We start from the raw sequence: 19,857 nt of genomic DNA on the forward strand, positions 1-19,857 counted from the left end.
AAATAAAAGACAGGGAAATGAGCACTAGAGGTGTCCACACCCCTCATAAGAGCACTCTTGCTTCTACCCCAGTTTATAGAGTCATCATTTGATTAATAACTTATTCAGATAAGGGGACAGTCATTTCTCCACCACAACTGCTACCTATTTACCACACACAGGGCAGGCAAACCAGCCTAATTAAAATAGCTATTCCTGAAGGATAGCCAGGAGGTAGTCTGTTGTAGATTAATCACCTCTAATACACAATCATCATCTCCTTTCAGACCTTGAATGAGAGATACAATTCAAGAACTTAAAAGTCAGAGCAGTGAGAATAGCAATATTTCCCACTCAATACACTAAAACATCATTCTTTGGAAATAATATTTAGAGCATATGATGATGTAGCTTGTTATTTCTCTAACATGTAGCTATAATCTCATATGTGTGTTGTTTTCTCTCATCAAAATGTGAGCTCCTTGAGATCAGGGACTATCCTACTTTTTTAGTTGTATTTCTAGTCCTCAACATAATGCTTTGCAAATACATATTTGCAGATCTCATCTCATAATTCAATAAAAATTGTTCAGGAATTATAAATATTCTTCTTTCTTTATTTCTACATTTGAAGTGATTGACATACTTCTCTATGCTAACCCCCTTTCTTCTAGACCTAGATGAAGAGGTTGCTCTTCAAATTTCCACTTAACAATTCTTTTTTTGTAACCTTAATTTCATTGTTTCCCATCTCCTCTGGAAGCTTACTTATAGAATTTTTATAGAATAAGAAATTTAGAGTTAGAAGGTTTTGAATCCTTTCATTTTATAGATAAGGAAACTAAAACTCAAGGAGATTAAATGGCTTTTCCATGGTTATAGAGAAAAGAATTTTCAAAGTCAGAGTCAATTTTTGTTTTTTCTACTTTATCAAATTACCACTTTGATCATTCTCTATCTCTCTCTCTTTCTCTCTCTCCCTGTATTTCTATCTGTGTTTCTCTCTGTCTCTTTCTCCTCTCAATCTCTCATCATTTAAATGTTCATACTTTTATGCCTAAGAAGATAAACAGATCTCCCAACATTAAAACAAACAAACAAGAAATACTAACAAAAAACCTATATATAATATATATAATTTCCCTAACCCACCATTATATATTTCTCTTTTTTTTTATAGTTTTTTTTTTACAACTTACTCCCAGAACTCTCATCTCCTCTACTTTCTCACCTCATACTAATATCTTAGGCCTTATAATCTCATTTCAAACTCATCAGAAATGATCTCTCCATGTTTGGAAAATATCTTAATGCACAAAAATGTATGATGAGTCTTCTTCCTTAGCTTTTCTGCATTATTTGTCAATATTCAACAGTAGCCCTCTTCTCGTTTGCTATTTATGATTGTGCTTTCTTCTTGTCTTCCTCTGAGGAAAGTCATTCCACTTTTTCCCACCATCTCCTTTAATGAAGCATTATGTGTTCCTCATAATGCTTCCCCAATAAGTTCTGAAGTGAATGTAAATTTTTCCCGTTATTCTGTATTTATGTATTTTTCAGAAAATCATCCTTTTATTATTGAGTAACTCAATACTCTTTACTTCTAAAGTTTTGAAAGCCTTTCGTTTTGTCTTATAGAGAATCTAGCAACTAACTAGACACTGGAAAGTCTGACAGTAATTGTCTTCTAATAGATATAATTTTGTGGCAATTTAATTTACTGTTCTAAATACAAGTTACATTTACTTTTAGAAAATCCAAAATAAACTATTTCCTCTTTATGCTTAGTACATAATATTCCCTGGTATAATCCACTGATACCAGCTTCCTAAAAATGTTTCCTTCTTTTATATTATCTGTTGTGATATGGTATTTATAATTACACATTCCTGCAAATGATTATCTGTCCTCCCTAGTGTCTAAAATAAATTTTTCCTCTTTCCCATGTCTCTCATGTGACATCATCTGGAGGCCAAATACCACTGAATGATTTTAGATAAATGGGCACTGGAAGTTAAGATCAAAGGAAAAAGGAAAAAAAATGCACAGGTACTGCCCTATTGGGCAGCCCAGGCAAATTAAAAAACTGTGGTTGGTTCCTGAGATGTGACATGTGAGAGTAAGTGGGTAGAGAAAAAATCTTATAAACCAATCCAAGGAGGAAGTGGGGGTCTTTGGCATGCTTGTGGAGGAGCAGATAGGAAGACTGGTGGAGTATAAATGGAGCCCCACAATGGTGGCCAGTTATTAGAAAGATAAGTACCTCTCTATTTCTCTCCTATTTTCCCCTCTTTCCTACTTTCACTACTTTGATTTAATAAAGTCATTAAGCTACAGTCAGCCTCATAATTTTCATTATTACACTAGGCATGTGCAATTTACCTATAAGAAGCTATTTTTTTGAAGATTAAAAAATCTTAGCTTGGTATATAAAACACTTAATCTTACTTGAATCTGCTTTAAAATATTAAGGACAAGTCTCCTATACAGTCCAAATTCCTGAAAATTTTGGTCACCAGTAATTCTTTAGTTTTATTATACTTTATTTTCAAATATATAGACTAATTGATATGGGTGAAGAGGAAGTAAGATGGAAAAGAAAGGAAGACTATTAGTTGAAAAAGAAAGAGACAACATTTAAGGAAATATCAATTTGAAAAGCTCTAAGTAGATTATAAAAGAAAGGCAAAGTAGTTTTATTACAATCTTACTCAATTCTATATAATATATATGTGTGTGATTATGTGAGTGTAATATGCATATACGTATAGTAAATATTGTCATGAATATTTTTTAAAAACTGTAGAAATCAGTATCTTGTCTGAGCAACTTTCTAATTCTTAATAATATATTAAATATGTACTGAGAGAGCATAAATCAAAATGAAAACAAAATTTAAAACATATATGAGTATAGAGAGAATAACTATGTTTGACTTTCTTTGTCTCAGTTTTTAGCACTCTGCTTGACAAATAGTGATCACTTAAAGATGCTCATTGACTTTGCATAACTTGTCTAGGATTCTTCTGTTATTTCCTCTTTGCTATCAGTCTTTCTGGCTTCAAGTCTGTACTCCCTGGTCACTATCTTAATAGGCAGCCTTCTCCATTAAGAGTCTACTTCTCAGTTTATTGGAAAAAGTGAGGTTATGGGCATAATTTCCTTACTAACTCACTTCCTTGCTCATGCCATATAATGTATTTCCTAATAGCCTTTTAATGATTCCCTCAGGGTATTTTTTCAAAGAATCAAAATCTTATGAATCAAACACATTTTCTCAAAGTCTCTCCATTAATGAACTTCATTTTAGTAATTTACTCATATTTTCTTTTTTTTAATTTATTTTTATTTTTATTTTTAACCCTTGTACTTTGGTGTATTGTCTCATAGATAGAAGATTGGTAAGGGTGGGCAATGGGGGTCAAGTGACTTGCCCAGGGTCACACAGCTGGGAAGTGGCTGAGGCCGGGTTTGAACCTAGGACCTTCTGTCTCTAGGCCTAACTTTCACTCCACTGAGCTACCCAGCTGCCCCCAATTTATTCATATTTTCATTCAATTTTTTAAATTGCTAAGTCTATGTAAAGTGGAATTCTAGGTGATAGGTTTCTAAAGATTAAAAAAAGCAGGCCCCTAACTGAAGGAAGATCACAATACAAATAAAGAAGTAATTTTATGTGTGTGTATTTATATACACTCATACAAATCACTATTTTGTAAGGGGGAAAAACATATCTTAGTAGGCTACCTCTTCAAAGAACCTTTCCTTGATTCCCTACATGAAAATGAATAAAATCACCTCGAATTACTTATAGCAGTGTGATAACTATCTTTTTCATCCTTATGATATTTTATCATCTTATTTTTATCTACATATTTATTATATTATATTATATTTTTTGTAAAGGACTGTGCCATTTGTCTAATCAAAATGAAGAACATAGTAGGCACTTAATATTTGTTCAGTTAAAAACCGTCAAATTACAATTCTATTTATACTTCAAAAGTGTATTTTAAATGATAATAGAATACCATGAAATATCTGGAAAGTTTAATGGAAATAATTTACATCCTTTAAAGAAAAAAATGCAACAGACAACTATATTGTGTAACATTCCCTTTCCAACTCAATTTAAAGTTTATAATGCTTTTATGCAATCTAATAAAGGAAAATTTAATATCATGTAGCAAATATTTAAACATGGGATGAAACATTATCATACTTTACTTCCATTATCAAAGTAAATTGTTTTATGTGTCAAGGAAAGTAGGTGTTAGAAAAAGAAAAATTGAATTTAAGAGGATAAATGCAATTAAAACCAGTACTCATAACAGATTAAAATGCCAAACCTACTCAGCATTGAGTTTTGCAGCTACAGTAAAATTAACTCCTTTCAACCTGCATTGAGTTTTAAAAGAGATTTCAAATTCTCAATTGAATAGCATCTCAAAGTGATAAAACTTGAAACAATCTCCAGGGATAGCCTTCAAACTCCTTTTTTATTGTGCTTTTTGTGTCACTTTTCTGTAGTGGTTAAGAATATCTTATCAAATTTAAATATTTTAACATTTTTAAACTTTAAAATTGTATATGTTATCTTTAGAATAGTTCTAGCTAAAGCAGATATTTAATTCTATGTTCTTTTGTTTACTCTGTTACTTTGTGTGATTTTTAAATAACTTTAAGGAAGTTATATATGTTAGCAGTGTTATAAGGAAGAGATAGGTTTAATAGGAAAATGTAGATTTGCAGAGGACAGATGCATGAGACCAACTGGGAAAGATTCTGGACCGCTGCAGGGAAGGGTCAAACTGAACCTAGAGACTGTTAGGTCTGTCTGTCTCTCTCTGGAAGTGGACCTAGTAGCAATGGATGCCAAGTCCTGAGGTTTTGATCCTATCCTTATTGCTCCCTGTGTTGCTGTACTTGTGCTGTGTGTTCTAGAAGAAGATCCTAAGAGCCTGTCCTATCTTGTATTAACTTAAAGCTGTCAGTAAGCAGAGGTTTGAGTTCATCTGGAATTGGCACGTTTCCCTTGGTCCATGCCTGATCTGTTATAGACCAATATCTCTAGTAACAACCAAGAGAGGGGTTTCCCGCAGGATATTCAGAACAGGGACTGGGTTTACAGATTAGCTAGGAGAGGATGATAAGAGAAGAAAATCAAATCACTGAAGACCCTTCATGAGAAGGCTTTAGATTCTGGGATACTTAGCTAGTAAAATTAATGTCAGGGATTTTCTCCTTTCCCTCTTAACCTCTACCTTTGGGAATAAACTACACATTTTCTTTACTGTGACTTTGATTATCTGTGCAGGCTCTGGCCTGGTCAAAGCTGTCTGTTAGGCACTTTCACCCACAGTGTAGAAACCTTTATAGTGGCCCAAAGTAATCCATTTAATCTCATCTAATCCCATCTCCAAAATACCCCTATTACAGTAGCTTTGAACAATCTTTTTTCTTATTTTTATTGGAAGGAAGACATGTTTTCTTAATACTGTGCTCACAATTTTTGTGTATGAACATGAGGTATCTCACTGGGAATAGAGTGGTATAATGTTCATCTCTCCCTATAGAAATTCTTGATTTTAAAAATTATTCTTATATAATAATAAATTAAAATATTATTTAGAATTCTTCATATATCCTATGAAGAAAAAATTCAATATTCTATACATGATGGCCAAGGATTATATTTATGAGGCAAATTAGCAGTTGATTCTCTTAAAATTACTCACTCTCTCATTCCATCAACTCTATTCTTAACAGTCATTCATCTATCCTTTATTTGAATACTTCCACTGATGAGGAAATAATGATCTAGCAAGGCCCTTTTGTGATTATTCTTATTAGCAGATAAAGTCTTTCTAATATTGAGTCAGAATTTTGCTCTTAATAATTTTCAACTTTTTCCCTAATTATTTGCTCTAGAATAATAAGGAATTTAATAAATAAGCAGCTACTTATTCCAATGTCTAATCTCTATTTCAAATAGTCTCATCTCATATATGAAAATGACTGCCTCCCTGTCATAATATTTCTTTCCAAGTCAGTTTATCTAATAATGAATGATAATACATTCCTTTTCCTTTTTTTTAACCCTTACCTTCTACCTTAGAATCCATAATGTATATTGATTACAAGGCAGCAGAGTTGTAAGGGTGAGTCTATAGGAATTAAGTGACTTGCCCACAGTAACACAAAAAGTTTGTGAGGACAAATTTGAACCTAGCATCTCCCATCTCTATGCCTGTTTCTCAATCCACTGAACCACCTGGATGCTGCCTATATTTACTACTTCTCATAGCTATGGACATATACTTCTTCTTTCCTTTATAAAAATTCTTGAAAAAAAATCTTTATCTTTATTGCCTAACTTCATTACCTCTCATCCTCTTTCTTTATATACTTTCCAAACTCTGGCTAACAACCTTTTAATTCAGATAAAGTTATTTTCTCCAGAGGCTCAGAATTCTCTTAGTTACCAATTTAAATGGCAATTTCTCAAGTCTTATTCAGGCTTACCTTCCTGCAACATTTGATGCTGTGGCCACACTCTCATTCTAGATTTTCTCTCTTTTAACTTTTTGTTGTCTTTATGAATGGATAATCCTCAGTCCTCTACTGGAAAATAATATTACTTCTCAGTAATTGAGTATAGTTCAAAGATTTTACAGAGATCCTCTCTTTTTTCTCTCTACAATAAAATTATTAAAGTTATCAGAAAGATAAAATTTAATTGTTAAATCTTATGTGCTAACTATTCTTCCTAATATTGTGCCATTCATAAATTTTTAAGCATGATGTATCGAAGCCTCTTTACAAGATATGAAATTTGAAAGTATACTTGGTGGCCCCAATAGTATGTAGAAATTAATCAAACTTTTATTCCACTTTCCTCTAACTCAGATAGTGAGAGCTGGAGACAAGATGGTAGGAAAGATAGAATTATCATTTGTGATCTAAAAACCTTCTTTCTACAAATAAGAAATCAAATTATGAAGTGGTAGAGCCAAAAAAACAAACAAACAGTGAGACCTTCTTTTAGCCCAAGACAACTTAGTTTAGTCAGAGAGTTTTGGCAGTAAATGACCTTGGTTTCTTCAATAGCTAACCAAATTCTAAGCACCCCTCAGTGACTTCTTCTATAGCCTTCACAGACTATAGGGAAAATTGTTCACATCTGCCACTTCTAACAAGGAAGTTTTCTCATTGTGGAATAGAAACCATCCCGGATCTCAGATGGTTTTGAGGAATTTTGGTTAACCTTGGTTTACCCCATCTACCAAGATGGTTTTATGCTATTAAGGCTACAGCTTATGCTACAAAATCTTGGAGACATAGGTAAGAACTGGGTGGCAAGTAAACATCAAAGGAGAAAAACAGGACTTAAAAAGGGTTTTGCAATCCTTTATGCTGTAGGTTCTAGTCTTTCCTAAATATATCGTATTCTTCATGGGCAATCTGGTGAAGTGGAAAAAGAAAGGGGGAGAACAAGCATTTATATAGAGACTCCTATGTACTAGGCATTGTGGTAACAAAAATGAACCATAGGCAATGGAATAATATCAGTACTCAACATCAACACCAAATAGCAAATGAAAAATTAAATGAAAAACAGAAGGAAATAGTAAGTTGACATTATTAGGAATGTCAATTTACTCCTCTCAGATCTAGTCAAATGAAATATTCAAGAAATAAGAAAGGAAAAGGGATGAATAAAATCATGGAAAATTATGATAGGTTTTTCATAGATATTAGTATGCCTTTTTCTCAGCTATACATGGAACCTTAATAAAAAAAAAGTTGAACATATATTAGGCCATAAAATCCTCACAACCAAAGAAAAAAAAGAAAGATTAAATGCATCATTTTATGACCATAATGCAAAAAATATATATTAAAAAAACACTATGAAAGCATAGATTAAATGCTAATTGGAAACTAAATCTATTCCTAGAGAACATGTGGGTCAAAGGCTAAATCATAGAAACAATAAATAATGTAATTCAAAAGAATGATAATAATGAAATAACATTACAAAACTGTGGGATACAGCCAAATCAGTAGTTATAGGAAAATATATATCTCTTCAGGTATATGAGAGAAGATTAAATCAATGAATTGGGCATGTATACAAAAAAATAAACAAATTAAAATTTTTCCAATCAAACATCAAAATAGAAATGCTGAAAATCAAAGGAAAGATTAATAAATTTGAAAGTAAAACAAATCTAGACACTGAACTAATATGTAAAATTGGGAGCTAGTTTTATATTTTAAAAATATAGATGCCATTGGTTAATTTGATTAAAAAGAAGAAAACCAAATTATTAGTAATAGAAAGGAAAAGGGTGAATATGCTACAAATGAAAATTAAAGTGTTTATTTGCATTTATTTTGCAAAAAATATGCAGATCATTTATGGATTGATAGTCATGAGTTCTAATCCAATAAAATAATGAAATCAGTAGTTCTTCTACCTAAGAATTCACTGTTATGCTTCTAACATGTCTAAGCCCTGAAAGCTAGCAAAAGTAGAAAAAGTGAATTTCAGAAGTCCTGGGAAGCACCTTGGTCAAATGACATGTCTTATTCAATTTAATCATGTTTTTTTTTAAAATTTTTCTTAATATTTTCTACTTTCTATGATATATGAGTTATTCTTTTTTTTGCTTAAAATTAAGTTTTGTAAATCGCATATCTCTCTGACTAGTAGGAATTAGGGAACCTTGATTTGTAGTAATTTCTAGCATTGCAATAAGTCAATATTCTTGGAAGTTTGCCTCAATATGGTTTTTGACTCAGGTAGATTATTTCATCAAATGAAAAGAATGAATATATGCAATAATATGAATTTACTAGATCAAAAGCAGAGGAAATAAAAAATTTATATAAATATATCCATGAAAATAATTTGTACAAGACATCAATGTACTCTCTGAGGAAAAATCCCTGGAACCATATACCATATGAATTTACAAATTAGTTCTACCAAACATTTAAGAGGGGAAAATAATCTAAAAGTTTATATGTATATATATATATATATATATATATATATATAAACATATATATATATATATATATGTTTCTTGAATGCATAGATGAAGGATCCATACAGAAAAAATTATAGAAAAATTTACTCAATTAATACTGATAAAAATTTTAAATAAAATACTAGGAAGAAAATCATAGTAATATATCAGAAAGATTATACCCTGTTACCAGGTAGGATTTATACCAGCAATTCAGGACTCATTCAAATATAAGGAAAACTATCAGCAAAATGGACCATATCAATAACAATAACAAAAATAAGATGATCATATCAATAGATGAAGAAAAATGTTTGGATAAAATATAACATCAATTCATATTTAAAAACCAAAAAGCATAAGAATGAATGGATTCTTTCTTAAAATGACAAATAGTATCTATCTAAAAGCAAAAGTTAGCACTATCTGTAATGGGAATAAACCTTAAACTTTCCCATAATATCAGGTTTGAAATAAAGGTATCAATTTTGACCATTCATTATAGTACTAGAATTTCTATAATAAGAAGAAATTAAAATAAAATAAAGGAATAAAAAATAAATGAGAAAAATAAAACTATCACTCTTTACAGAAGATACTGTGGTATACTTAGAAAATTCCAAAGAATAAATTTAAAAAAATTAGTTGAAACGACAACTTCAGAACTACTTTAGGGTATAAAAAATATGCACCTGAATCATTAATGCTTCTATTGAATAAAAAAAAAAAAACAACAAACAAGCAAACAAAAACCCCCAGCAACAATAGAAAGAAAGAGAAATTAGATTAAAATAACCGCAGGTCACAAAAAAGATAATCCTTGGAATTATAGCAAAACCTGAAACACTTTTTAGAAAAAGAAAGGTAAATATAAACAATTGAAGATACATTAATTCCTCATGGGTAGGCTGATTTACAATAATAAAAATGACAATTTTTCTCAAGGTAACTTACAAGCATATTATCATACCAATTAAATTACCAACAGTTATTTTATAGAGCCATGCTGGTGAACTTAAGAAAATTCATCTTGAGGAAGAAAAGAAACAATGTCAAGAGGACCATTGGAGGAGGAGGGGTGAAGTTTAGAATGCTGAACTTCTAATTCTAATGCTGAACTACTAAAACTAAATTATATTATGGAGTGGTAAACATGAAAACAATCTGGTCTGGCTAATTGAGTGATGAATTAATGCAGTGATTCTCAAAGTGGGCATCACCACGCCGTGGTGGGTTCTACAGAGACCCAGGGAGGTGGTGATGGCCACAGGTGCATTTGGGGGACGTGAATAACTGTAAGGGAGCAGTGATAGTATAAAAGAGAGAAGAGAAGATTTAGAAAAACTGATTTTATGTGTTCCTCTCATAATGCTTAATTTTTCTTTGAACAATGTACTGGACATTGGCTGGGTTCCTCATACTTCCTCACTTGCATTGAGGTATGTGCAATCGTGTACTGCTACTGTTCATGTGGTGCCACTGAATTGCCATTCCAAAAAAGCATTGCTGCAGGTAACTGCTACTCCTGTGATTGGACAAAGCCTGGAAAGGCAGTGGTAGTACTGGCTACCAGCATTACTACCAGCAGATTTTTGAGAATGCTATGAATCTGGAGATTTCCCATAATTATTATGCATAATATAACTCAAACAAAGGTTAGATTGTTGTGATATTGTGACAAGTGTAATGCAGGATTTATGCAAGATCTTTTGCATTTGCAAAATTACCCTAGGCAATCCTGTCAGTTAGGAGAATGGAGCTTTGGCCCAGCAGGTGCCAGTCCCAAGGCCAGAGAGTTTGAGCTGGGGCTATAAATACCCCTATAGAACCAACCTGGGGATTCTGATTTCCTTCACCTTACCTAGACACCCTGCGACCCCTGACTTCCCCTTCAGGTCCCAGGGAGGTTGAAGGGAGGTGTGGATGGTAGAAAGTGGGCAGGATTTAGATTAAGTCAGCCTAGCAACATGGACTCCCCTAAACCAATTCATCAACTTCATTTCTCTAGCTGGTGGATCACATAACATCAGGGCAGTGAAAATTATCTCTGGCTGAGGCTGGTTCCCTCAGCCTGATCTTACCTTCTAGGTCCATTGCCAACACTGGCCAGTCACCCTTAGCAACAGCTTCTCCAGACCCTAAACCCTTTTTCCTCAGTTTTCCCTTCTGTGTTTAAATAAACCCTTAGCCTGAAACTGTGAGCTCCTGTAGTTAATTATAACATGATTCTGGGCCAAAGGACTGAGGAGAGGGGAGAATAGCAATCACTTGACTCCAAAGGAAGTACTGGCCAAGCATCGATTTTATTCAGGAAGTGTGTATCAGCTTCACTCCCTATTGAGTACTGCTTTCACTCCAGCAGGGAAGGGCTCCTCACTCTCCACCTTAAAGGAGTCTAAAGACAGCAGGGAGACTGACAGGGCATCACAGCTCAGGCTACACATCCATGGCAGTATCAAATCACCAGTTAGAGTAGTTATACACTCCCTGGCCCAGGTGACTCACTTATACCACCAATTCCCTTGTTATCAGCCAAATTACCCCACCTTATTACACAAGTTAAAGTTAACTAATAAATAGTGCGACTATATTTGGTAAGTATTATTTATTTTGTAATAATTGTATGATCTTTACAATTAATATCATGCTTATTTATATCATGGGTATTTATTTTAGTTTTTTTTTACAAAAATATTTCAAAAATTTACTAAAAATATTATTAAAATATCTCCATAAAAATTTTATTTTTTCTTTCTACAGATAATGGCTCAACCAAAGAAAAAATATATTGCAGACAATATAATATGGAATATTTGAAATATGGCTTTATTGAGTTGCCTATAAACAATACATTACCAATGTGCCTGATTGCCAGAAAGTTTTATCAAATGAAGCTATGAAGCCTTCCAGACTACAAGAACATTTCACTAAAATTCATTGTGATAAAAAAGATAAGGATTTATTATATTTTTGAACACTAAAAGAAAAATTTATCAAACAACCGCCATTGACAAAATTCTTTTGAAGCGCAACCACACAAGATGACAATGGCTCGCTTGCTTCTTACAATATTTTGTTAATGATTGCCAAATTGGGAAAATCTCATACTATTGGTGAAGAACTAATTAGACCGGCTATAAGTGAGGTAATATGTACTGTGCTACACAAGTCAGCATCTGATATTATCAAGAAAATTTCTTTGAGCAATAATACAGTGCAAAGAAGAATTGATGAAATGGCTCAAGATGTTGACGATTCATTGTGTGGTTATTTAAAAATATCTCAGTTTTCTATTCAACTTGAAGAGTCAACTTTGCCAGGAAATGAACCTTTATTTTAAACATGTGTGCAATTCACAAAGGAGGAACAAATTTGCCAAAAATTATTATTTGCAAAATATTTGCAAACTGATACTAGAGGAGAATCAATATTTCATGCATTGGATGATATTTTTAAAGAAAAAGAAATACCTCTGAGTAATATCTTATCAGTAACCACAGATGGTGCTCCAACAATGGTAGGGCACTACAGAGGTTTTCTTGCATATTTAAAAAAGGAGGTGCCAATTGCATTCACAGTACACTGTATCATCCATAGTCAACATCTAGTTGCCAAAAATTTTAATGCACACCTACATAATTCATTGCAAAAGGTAATTAAAGCTATCAACACAATAAGAAGCAAATCATTGAATGACAGATTATTTAAACAGCTTTGTATTGAAAATGATGAAGAATTTAATTGTTTTCTGCTTTATACAGAAGTTTATTGGTTGTCAAAGGGTGCCTGTTTAGATAGGTTTTATAAACTGTTTAACTCGGTGCTGGAGTTCTTGAAACATAAAAATGATGCTTTACGATCCAATTTAATTCAATCCAAAAGTGACATCGCTTACTTGACAGACTTGTTTCAAAAATTTAATGAACGCAATCTTCAGCCTCAAGGTGATGAAGTGAATTTAATAAAAACAAAATCTGTTATTTCTGTATTTGTGCCAAAACTTCTTCTGTACAAATGAAATTTTGGATGAGGGGAATTCAGCCAGTTCCCAAATTTATCAGGAGCAAAAAATAAAGATGAAAACATATTTTCTTATTGTGAGCACTTGGGTGCTCTCCATTCAGATTTAATCAATGATTTGATGATATTTTGAAAATGAACATACCTGATTGGATTTTGGATCCTTTTTCAAGTGCAAACACTGAGGAATCTCCACAGTTACAAGAAGAACTGATGGAAGTACCTACAAATGATGAATTGAAATTTAAATTCAAAAGCAACTACCAACAATTCTGGCTAAAAAAGGAGATCCCTATGGCTTATCCTGAAATATGGGCTGTAATTCAAAAGTTCTTCATTGCATTTCCTTCATCATATTTAGTGGAATGTGGATTCAGTACAGTAACCAATTTATGAACAACAACAACAACAAAAAGAAACCAATTGCAAATAGTAAATCACGGTGATTTAAGATTACTGCTGATAAAAATAGAGCCGAGGATTACTAAATTGGTAGCAGCACACCAAGTTCATCTTTCTCATTAAGATGATTTCAAATGTTTTAACTTTTTTTGTATTACATTTTATTATAAGTTCAATAAATAGTGTCATAATTTCAAAGTTCAATGTTTCTAATTTACTTATTTCTTTACTATATTTTAAGAAAAAGGTAGGAACATGAATACATATATCTTTCCTATTAGTTGCTATTAAAATTAAAAAAAATTAATTTCCAGGGGGCTCTAAGTAATATTTTTTCTGGAAAGGGGGAAGTAGGCCAAAAAAGTTTGGGAGCCACTGAATTAATCAAACAGATTAGGGACACCATACACATTCTTAAATGACCATATATTACCTAATGCTCAAGAAACTCAGTGGTTCAAGCTTTTGATCTAAGAACGACAAGACAAATATTTCTAGGTGAAAGGGAAAGAAGTTTTGCTGAAATAAGGCATAGATCAATATCTCATATAGGATACCAAAATAAGGCTAAAGTGGATGAATGATTTTGTTAAAAAGAGTAATATGATTGGTAAATTCGGGGAGAATGGAAAATGTAATTGTCTGATCTATGGATAAAGCAAATGGCTATGACCAAACAAAAGATTTTTATTGCCATTGTCCAGGCATTTTCAGTCATGTCTAATTCTTCATAATTCCATGTGAGACTGTCTTGGCAAAAATACTTGATGGATTTGCCTTTTCCATCTCTAGTTAATTTCACAGATGAGAAAATTGAGGGAAACAGGATGAAGTTACTTGCCCAGGGCCATACAGTTAGTAAGTGTATGGGGGCAGATTTGAAGTCAGAAAAAAGAGTCTTCTTGATTTTAGTCCTAGCATTCTTTACACTGCACCACATAGCTGCCCCAAATAAGTGTTAGAAAGAGAAATTAGAATTATTTGAATTGAAACATGAACCCATTTCTGTCTTGAAAATGAAGACATTGAAAAGGAGTAAATGGGGAGAATCTAAATTAAATTATCATTTTCATGTGACTATCATGTACTTGATTTAATTTTGAAAGATATTATAAAGAGACATAGAATTATTTCCCATAATAAAATATAAATATGTGGAAGCACAAAACTTTCCATTTCTTCTATCTCTAGTGTATATCACTAACATAGTAGAGAGAAATACTTAATTAATTGATTGAATGATTAACATCAAGACATATTCATTGTTTCCTGTAATCGACCATGCTACCTTTACATTGAGAGAAAATGAAGTCTATTAAAAATTACATGAATATTTATTTTCTATTTTCCTTTAAAGTAATATTTTATAAATGTAATTGCTCATACCCCTGCTTTTTTATCCAGCACATCTGAATCTTTATTCAAAATAGTGCCCTTTAGCCTCTAACATCCAATATTAATTGTCATCATTAGACCAACGTTTTGCATTAACAGATACACTATATATTATGTCTTTTGAATTACAGACTCAGTCCTAATGTGGTTAAGTCAAGGGCTCCAAAAAAGTATGTGGATTGGTAACTTTCATTAGTCTGCCTCTATAAGATTTATAGTCTTATCTCTTGAATAATGCAGTTTAAAAGACAATATCAAAGATCCTTTATACTGAAGGTGCCTTTATTCTATCTCTATATAAAGCATCACTTATTTCTTCTATGAATATTAAAATATGGATTTAAATTATAGCAACATCTTTCAGGTCTGCTCCAAAGTACTTCAAGAACAAATTTAATACCTTTCATGGTAGTTGATCACAACAAATGTAAAAGACCCCTAAGGTTGAAGTATAGACCTGAAAACTTGACAATTCCTTAAATTTTTTGTTGATTGCACTTTCTAGTTCAACAAGATAAGTTTAAATATATCACTCTGTGAATTAATTTTTAGAAAATCAAGTTGCTTAGCATTACTGTATTTTTTTTCTTTAGCAATAATGACAATATTAACAAAAACACACAATCATAGCTATTTGGTTTATAAAATATTTCTTCATAGCACCACCATGAAGTTATGAGATCACTTCATTATCCATATTTTATAAATAAGGAAACAGAATGCTTTATTAATGAATTAAAACTGTCTTCATTCCTATTCAAAATATCCATTAAGCTTTTTATGCCTGTTTTGTTAACATAATGAGATAAAAAATTACAAAGGACAAAAAAAGTTAAAGAAAATTATTTCAAAGAAGGTTGTATCATCAAATGTGGACTATTTTTGAGGAAAGAATAGATAAAAGTATATGTTTTTCTTTTGCAGAATTATTTTCTTCTTAACGAATCTGTATTTTTGATGATTCTGTTATTTCTTTATATTAGTTTTCATTCTAATTAGCTTTAATTTCAACCTTAAAAATTTACCCGAGCAAAATTATCTGAAGGATTAAACCCTGAGATAATGCTGCTAAGTCCCTCTAATAAGGTTAGTATGTATGGTATAGCAAGCATTTAAGTATAGTTAAAAACTCACTAACCATGCATCCTATACCATACATACTAACCTTATTAATATAATGTTACATTTAAGGAGAATATTAAGCTGACAAACCACTTTGAGATCAGGGACTTAACAGCATTATAAATTATAAATTATAAATAAATAAAGCAGGTATAAATCATAGAAACCTATAGCCCTATATTAGAATTTCAAATTCTCTCTCTTCTTACATTTATTTTTGGGTCTCTCTTCTCCTTACTATGAATTTTTACTCTCAATTAATGCCTTCTCAAGGAAAGATATTTATTTTTAATTTTTAAAAATTATTTATTTTACCAATTTTTTTCCAATAAGTTCATCTGAATGAAATTGATGAATATTTACAAAAATGTAAATTTCTCATATTAACAGAAGGAGAAATAAAACATGTAACCCCATCACAGAAAAAGAAGTTGAACAAATTATTAGAGAACTCTTCAAGAAAAAAAATCTCCAAGGCCAGATGGATTCACAGGTCAATTTTAATGAACATTTTAAAATCAATTAATCTTAATACTATTTACTTGGAAAATTGAGAAAGAAGGAATCCTACAAAATTCCTTTTATGATGCAAATATGATGCTGTTACCTAAACCAGGAAGAGTCAAAATTGAAAAAAAAAACTATAGATCGATTCCCCTAATAAATATTGATGCAAACATTTTAAATAAAATGTTATCAAGAAGATTATCAAATCATATTACGACAATGACTCACTATGATCAGGGGGATTTATACCAGGAATGCAGTGATGGTTCAATATTATGAAAACTATCAGTGTAATTGATCATTCAATGATAAAATTTATAGAAATCATGTAATTATTTCAATAGATGTTGAAAAAGCTTTTGACAAAATACAACACCCATTCATGTAAAAAACTCTAAAGAATATAGGAATTAATGAAACTTTCCTTAAAATGATAAGTAATCTCTGTCAAAACTATCAACAAGTATTATCAATAATGAGAATAAGCTAAAAGTCTTCTCAATAAGATCAGCATGGATGAAGCACGGATGCCAATTATTATCACTTGTAATTTAATATTGTTACTAGAAATGTGTTGTGTAATTTTTTTCTAACTACAGGTATACAAATGATAAGCAAAATATCCAAGCCATAAAAATGTTTTATTATAGTAAGGGTGGTCCCACAACAACATTTGACCCCTAGTCATGATCAGAGGACCCCAAGCACTGTGGGGTACTTCTTTTGTACCCCAAAGAAAAGGCAACTTCTATACAGAAATAGTCCAGTTCAGTCACAAAAATAAGGAGATGTGTATTGGTTGAAGTAATCAGAAAATACTTCTCATGGATAGATGAAATCATTTGATCATGACTTAAGAATCACATGATGGAAAGTAGAGAATGGGTATGCCTAGGCTGATAATGCATAAGATAAGAGGGGGTGTTGTTGAGTGATACCAGGTTCTGAACTAAAGGTTAGGCATTCTAATGTATAATGGATCACAAGTTAGGGTACCTGATATAGCAACTTTCAAGGGTGGGGCTGGCACTAAGGCCTGTGAGAAAGCAGTTACTTCCTTAATCGAAAACCTTAATATTTATACCAGAATGATGACAAAAGGCTGCTAAAATCATGATTAATGCTTACTATCTAAGAATTAAAATTATGATTATTTCAAGACTATTGATAACATTAAAATCTAATCTTCATAGGGAGATTTTTCTCTCACAAATGCTAGCTAGAGCAATAATAGAAGAAAAATAAATTCAAGGAATTAGAATGCAAAATGAAGAGCAGATGCTTTGATGGTATACTTAGAGAATAAAGTTAAAAATTAGTTGAAATAATTAACACCTTTATCAAGTTTCAGGACATAAATCGTCAGCATTTCTATATATTACCAATAAACCCAGAAAGCAAGTGACAAAAAAATAAATTCCCTCTAATAGTACATAACATGAAATATTTGGGAGTCTACCTGCCAAAAGAAACCAAGGAGCGATATTACTTAATTACAAAACCCTTTTCATACAAATAAAGCCAGATCTAAACAATTGGAAAACATTAATTGCTCAAAGATAGGCCAAGCAATTATAATGAAAATAACAATTTTATATAATCTGCTTATTAAATGTCATCTCAGTCAAACTATTAAAATATTATTTTTGAATTATAAAAATAATAATAAAGTTCATCTGGAAGAAGAAAATGTTAGGACTATCAAGAGAATCAACTAAAAAGAATTGTCAAGAAAGGTGGCCTAGAAGTACGAGACCTGAAAGTGATTACAAAGCATCAAAACAATCTGGTAGTAGTTACAAAACAGAGTAGAAAAGATTAGGTACATTAAACCTAGTAATAAAAGACCATTGTAACTTAGTGTTAGAAAAATGAAAAGATCCAACCTTTTGGGATAAGTAAGAATTCATTATTTGACATAAACTATTAAAAAAATTGCCAAATGGTATGGCATGAACTATGATTAAACTAACATCTCAGAGTATCCCAAAAAAAGGTCAACATGAGAACATGTTCTAAATATAAAAAGGGATATCTTAGGCAAATTTAGCCTATTTGTCAGGCTATGGATAAGGGAAGAATTTAGGCTCAAACAAGAGACAAAGAGCAAGAAAAATGTGAAGTAGATAATTTTGATTATATTAAAATAAAAAGTAACCACATAACAAAAAAAATTAGCAAAGGTGACAGAAAATGGCAAAACATTACTGAAGGTGTTGTGGATTGTTTGATGCATAAATAACATTTCAGTAGAACTGTGAATTGGTACAACTATTGAGAAAGCAATTTGTAATTATGTGACTAGTGATTAAACTATACATGCTTTTTGTACCAGACTCAAATACTGATCTTATTCTCTAAAGAAGCCATTAATAAGAAAAAAAAATACTTAAAAATGTATTGTAACCCTTTTTAGGATAGCTAAAAATTGGGGAAAAACTAGATGTATAGAAAATTGAGAAAAGATAAGCAAATTGTGATTCATGAATATAAAAAAATGTACTGTATTGTATGTTTAGAATATATCATTAAATATATATGCATATATATAGTATATCACTATATTATAAAAATAATGTGTATGATGAACTCAGAGAAGCACGGATTTATATGAATTGATGAAGTAAAGTAAGAAAATAATGAAAATAATACATAGTAATTGACAATTTAAGTAGAACCAAAACAATACACAGAAAATAAAAATCAAATGTATCAGAATTTTAAAAATTAAGTAAGACTGAAATGAAGAGATATGAGGAAAAATCCACAAAATAATACTCCATGATAATTGGAAGTCTATGGATGCTAGCATTATACCCATTAAAAAAATCAATATATTATTCTATTATGCTCCTTTTTTCTTTGAAATACTATGTCATATGGAATGGCATTCTGGGAAGAGCAAGGGAATAATAAATGGACTATTAAGGTGATGTAGAAAGTAGTAACCATCAACACTCAATCAAGAGAGAAATGTGATCTTCACATATAAATAATATTCATTATTTCATCTCAAGGCGACAATAAATAATGCAAAAATATATAGTAAAATTAATGCATGGCAAAAAAAAGCATAACTGACCATTGTATCTCCTCTTTGTATTCTTGCCTAGTTGTTGAAAACAAAGTTCTTAGTAGATCTAGTTCAATAGTTCTACAATTTATAGTCTCATTGATAAGGGTACTATTTTGTTTGATATAGATCACAATCATTCAGCCTCAGTTGAATGTATGAGTGAGTAATAATAATAGTAATGTCTTTAATCAAACTTCTTCATGGACATCTTCAAAATTTAGGTGATTTTCAGAATATAGTTGGTACATTTATCATTGGGTCAATACTAATTATGCTTATACTACATTTATCAATTTTTTAGGAATTAAGTTATTAAGA

The 19,857-nt window shown here is 31.3% G+C and overlaps 1 pseudogene; it reads left to right on the forward strand.

Moving 5' to 3' along the window:
• The window catches only part of LOC123252903, a 32,702-nt pseudogene extending 19,667 nt beyond the window's left edge, over window positions 1–13,035 (forward strand).
• The last annotated feature ends 6,822 nt before the right edge of the window (window positions 13,036–19,857 follow it).

Source organism: Gracilinanus agilis, chromosome 1 (genome assembly GCF_016433145.1).
Source record: "Gracilinanus agilis isolate LMUSP501 chromosome 1, AgileGrace, whole genome shotgun sequence".
Classification (NCBI taxonomy): domain Eukaryota; kingdom Metazoa; phylum Chordata; class Mammalia; order Didelphimorphia; family Didelphidae; genus Gracilinanus; species Gracilinanus agilis.